Below are 5531 nucleotides of genomic sequence, written 5' to 3'. Positions count from 1 at the left end.
GGACATGCAAATCTACAAAGGCTGAAATTAATGCAGTCCAAAGGGTTGGTTATAGGTTTGCCTACATTTAGAATTGCATAATTTCATAAGGTATGCGAAGCATGTCAATTTGGTAAGCAAGAAAGACAACCCTTTTCACATGACAGAGATGTAAGCAGAAATATCCTTGATGTTGTGCATACAGATATTTGAGGGCCTACACAAAATGTATCTCTTGGAGGTAGTTCATACTTTGTCACATTCATTGATGATTGTTCTAGAAAGCTGTGGATATATTTTATGAAGGAAAAGAGTGAAGCGTTTGAGCACTTTAGAACTTTCAAGGCTGCATTTAAAAGAGAAACAGGCTTGAAAGTAAATTGCTTGAGGTCAGATGGAGGGGGAGAGTACCTCTCAAATGAGTTCAGTAATTTTCTTAGGTCTCATGGGATAAAGAGATAGTTCACATGCAGCTATATCCCATAGCAAAATGGGGTTGCAGAAAGGAAAAACAGGCATATTGCAGAAGTTGCATGCACCTTGATGGCTGAAAAAAATATGCCTAAGCATTTTTAGTCTGAGACTGTTCATACTGTTGTTTATATTATGAAAAGAACTCCCACAGCTGCAGTTCATGGGATGACTCCTGAAGAATGCTTTACTGGCAAGAAGCCTGATGTATCGCACTTGAAGGTATTTGGCTGTGTTGCATATGTTCATGTGCGAGATGAGCTACAGAAGAAGCTTGATCCAAAGGCAAAAAAATGTATCTTTATTGGATACTCTTTAGAGCAGAAAGGGTATCGCCGTTATAACCGTGTCACATGTAAGTTCAGAGTGAGCAAGGATGTCATCTTTGATGAAATGAGCAGTTGGTATGCATCTAGTGGTGATGCATTGGATGATGATGATGATCATGACACTCATATGCAGGCTGAAAAGTAAGAATCACGGACTCTTAGTGGACCAGAGACATCATCTAGTAGTCCTTGGCCTGGGAGACTAAGGAGTAGCTCTACATCTTCAGGTGCATCTAGTAGCACTACAAGTAAAGACAAAGGAAAGAATAAAGTGTCAGATAGCATTGATGCAGTTCTTGATGGAGACTCTAGTGGCTCAGAGAGCTTGGATGATAAGCTTGGTATTCCTTCTGTCAGGAGACCAGGTGTACAGAGAGCTCATAATAATGTAAAGGCTCCATTGAGTGATCTGGTGGTACGCAGATCTAGCAGGGTCATATACCCTGTTAAAAGATTTGGTTTTGAAGGTTATGCAGCTCACCATTATTCTTATATGGTGAAACTAGTTGAGGATGTTGAGCCCACTTGTTTTGAGGATGCTATTGGTCATACTCATCGGGATGCAGCAATGGATGATGAGATGGCTGCATTAGAGGCCAAAAAGACTTGGAATCTAGTATCATTGCCGAAGGGCAAGAAAGCTATTGGATGTAAGTGGGTTTATAAGATTAAGCGCAATGCAGATGGTTCTATTAGTAGGTACAAAGCTAGGCTGGTTGCAAAAGGCTATGCCCAGACATATGGCATAGATTATGAAGAAACCTTCAATCCAGTTGCTAGGATGGCAACTGTCAAATGTGTGATTGCTTTGGCAGCAGCCAAAGGTTGGAGGTTGCAGCAAATGGATGTGAAGAATGCCTTCTTGCATGGTGATTTGTAGGAAGAAGTGTATATGGATCAGCCAGCAGGTTATGAAGATTTAGAGCATCCCACGTATGTGTGCAGGTTGAAGAAGGCACTCTATGGGCTTAAGAAAGCACCTAGAGCATGGTCTGACAAGATCAGAGAGTATCTTGTCAATATTGGCTTTTATGTTTCTGATGCTGATCACTCGCTTTATGTGAGAAAGGGAGATGCAGGTTTGGTCATCATAGTCATCTATGTGGATGACTTGATTATTAAGGTGATAGTGATAGTGGGATTGCTGAAGTCAAGGACTTTTTGAAGAAGAAGTTTGAGATGAAGTATTTAGGTGAGCTAAGGTACTTCCTTGGCATTGAGGTGATTAGATGTGATGATGGTATATGGCTATCCGAAGCCATTGGGTACAGAGAAGCTTCAAAAGTTTTGAAGCTTACTTGGAGTTGCAGAGATACAGTTGAGCTTGAGGGGGAGTGTTGAGATGACAAGCTCAACACATGCGAACATTAATGATGGACCGCCTGGTTAGATGGGTCCACACGTCTACACTTAGCATATCGGTGGTCATTATGACTCTCATATGGCCACTGACTCATTACTTATTATATTCAGGTTATTACTTCTATTTATAGCTGGCATAGTTATAGCGCCAGCGAGAGCGCCAGTCAACTAGTATAGTTGGTTATGCATAGCTTGACTTAGTAGGCCACTTTCCTTTATGTTGTATCTTATCTATACTTTGTGTACATTTTAAAGTGTGTGGAAGAAGAAGAAGAAACCAGCAACAAAACGTTTTGTCCTCCATCTCTCCTCTTGTCTCTTGAGTGAGCTTCTCCTTGTGCATTCTGTGTGTGTTCGGCGCAGCATCTTGAGCAAGTCTCCCCACCACACGATTCTTGACAGTAGAGGCGGCAGAGGCCATGGCTCTTTTTGAGGTCGAGGAGACACTCAAATCAGTTATGGATAGCACTGTAGAATGCCTGGAATTGCACAAATACACAGGGCCATCGTGGATCTGGTGGCTTTAGAGGCAAGGGGAGATCAACCTATGGTAGAGGTATTGGATCTGCTTCATGGCAGTCAAATGATTAGTCAAACAGAGATAAGGACTATCATTACTACGGTATATATGGACACATTGCAAATTATTTTACAAGAAGCAAGGAGATATGAAGGCAAAGGGAAAATAGCATGGATACTATGCATCTTCTAGCGGTGCTCATGATGAGCAGGTTGATAGATTGTTTGCCATGCAGCATGTGTCTAAGAATGCATCTAGGCAGAACAAAGATGAGAGATGGTACATTAATTCAGGGGCTTCAAATCATATGACACCCCATGGAGAATGGTTTGATGAGATGGTTGCAGGTTCACATGGTTATGTGTGTACTGGGGATGACACCCAACATGACATTCGGCACACAGGGATTGTTCCGTTGTTGATGCCTGATGGCAACAAAAAGAGCCTACATGATGTACTACATGTACCTATAATAACCAAGAATCTTTTGTCAATTGGATAGATGGCAAAACAGAATCTGCAGGTGAGATTTAATAGAGATGGATGCTTTGTTGAAGAATATGGTAATGGCCACAAATTGATTGCTAGAGGCCGAAGAGATGGCAAAATGTTTACTCTTGATGTGTCAATTCCAGAATTGAAAGCATCCATGTTTGCACATGATGGTGCCACTATACGGGATGTTGAGATATGGCATAAGTGGATTGGCCATGTGAATGTACAAAAGTTGAAATCTATACAACAGAAGGAGATTGTGCTTGGACTGTCTAAGTTCAAGTATCATGACTTTGGACATGTATGTGACGCATGTCAGTTTGGAAAGCAAGCATGGTTTACATTTATGAGACATGTACAGAATAGCTCACGACCCTTGTAGTCGGTACATTCAGATGTATGGTCTGTCTCATAATGCTTCGTTTGGTGGTGCTTGTTACTATGTATCCTTCATTGATGATTTCAGAAGGTATACTTTGTAAAATACGCAGGATCTAGAGCATGGCCAATGCGGAAGCTATGGAGGTTGAAAGAGGAAAAAGAAACTCATGAAGACATTGACCCTGACTAGGATGAATTGTTACACAAGTCAATTAGGTTCCAAGATTGAAACTTGGACTCATAAACACAATCTTGTGTATTGATAGTGACATGAGACTTTACTGGAAAGAAAAGAGTACTATCATTTCATTAGAAAAAGAATGCAAGTACAATGCTTTATAGGATTTGAGTGGTGGTACTTTCTCCTATTGTGCATATGGGATTCTGGTCCTGAGCCCTCATTGCTCCTCACAAAGGGACTGAAGTAGGTGTGATTGCAAATATCTCAACACCCCTCCTCAATCAGAACCAAAAGTACAAAGTGTGTAGAGGCTTTAGTGAAAGCAACACTTGCAAAGTGTGGGCACACCATAAAGATGGCAAAACACCAGAGGTTGTCACAAAAAAGGCTAAGTGTGGGTACCACAAACATGATGGACATCCAGAGGCTGTAGCAGGGGCCTCACAAAGTTTACGGAGGCTGTAGTACAACGATAAAGGAGTTTACAAGTTTATGTCTGAGGCATTAGGGCTAGGAAATACATAGCTAAAAAAGTCAGTCTGAATAGAAGGACTAATGAGGTTTGTCCTTCTCCTAGTGGTCTTCTTTTTCTTCTTCCTTTTCTCTGTTTTCTTCTTCTTCTTTGAATGCAACTAGATAGGCCATTTGGGACCTCTTTCTGGCGTGGCAAAACTTCTCGATGTGTCCAGTCCTTCTGCAGAAATCACAAAAGAGCTAATCCTTCTTGTCTTTGTACCTATTGCCAACATATAATGCATGCTCATCTCTAGAGGTACGTGGTTCTTCCTTAGTTTTTAGCTTCTTTTCCTCCTCTAACAGTGATGCTTGGATATCAACAAGTTTAGGGTTTGGCATATTAATTAGAGTTGTTGATACATTATTATATTCAGGAGGAAAACTCTTAAGTAGAACATCGATGCAAACATCTTCTTCCATTTTAATGTTGATTCTTGCAAGTTGGGTTAGAAGTCCTTCCATGTAATTTAGATCTGTGGCAAGTGATGTGCTGGACTTCATTTCAAGCCTCAAAAACTCAATCAAGAGACCATACTTTGATGATTTAGACTGTGCACCGAAAAAAGTGTCAAGTCTCTTCCATGTATCTTGTGAAGTCTCACAGTTATCCACATGGTGGATATAGTTGTCATCTAGCTCTAGTTTGATAATGGCTTGAGCCTTATCATCGTTATTTTTCCAAGTGATAATAAGATCTGCATCACGAGGCTTCTTTTCTTTTCCAGTGGTAATGGCCCAAAGGCCCTTCTTCATCAAGATCAGTTTGATGCGGGTCTGTTAGGTATGAAACCCGACTCCTTTGAAACGGGCAGTTGGAGAATCTTTACCCATGTTCAACTTGAGAGACCAGTAGCAAATCAGCTTCAAATGACTGAGAATAACCAACAATGAGTTGATCTTTGTATGTGTCAAAAGACACAAGCAATGGCAGTGAAGTATCAAAAGATACTAGTTTGAAAGTTGATGTTTGTTGCTTGAGTTTGACTTGATGAGCTTCAAAAACTCTTCATAGCTTTCCCTCCTTGCTGATTTTATGGTTGAATGCTTGCTAAAAACTTCATATTAGAGTGGCCTTGGCTTGGTTTAAGTGGCAGGAGAGAGAAAATGAAGGAAAAATGAGCTTGAAGGTAAGTGGCTATGGCTATCCTGTCAAAATAGGGACCAGTGACTAGTAAATGAGATCCCACACGCTACAGAGGTCGAATCTACTCAAACCCTTTGAGATGGAGGACCCCTCACCAATGGGTCTAACTCCCCCTAAGAGGGGTTTGCACTCATTTTTCCCGAGTTGAGAGAT

Source organism: Lygodium microphyllum, chromosome 11 (genome assembly GCF_053477565.2).
Source record: "Lygodium microphyllum isolate KBCC chromosome 11, Lygodium_microphyllum_v1.1.10, whole genome shotgun sequence".
NCBI classification, from domain to species: Eukaryota; Viridiplantae; Streptophyta; class Polypodiopsida; order Schizaeales; family Lygodiaceae; genus Lygodium; species Lygodium microphyllum.
The sequence above is the reverse complement of the archived record's forward strand: the minus strand, read 5'-3'. Positions refer to the sequence as shown.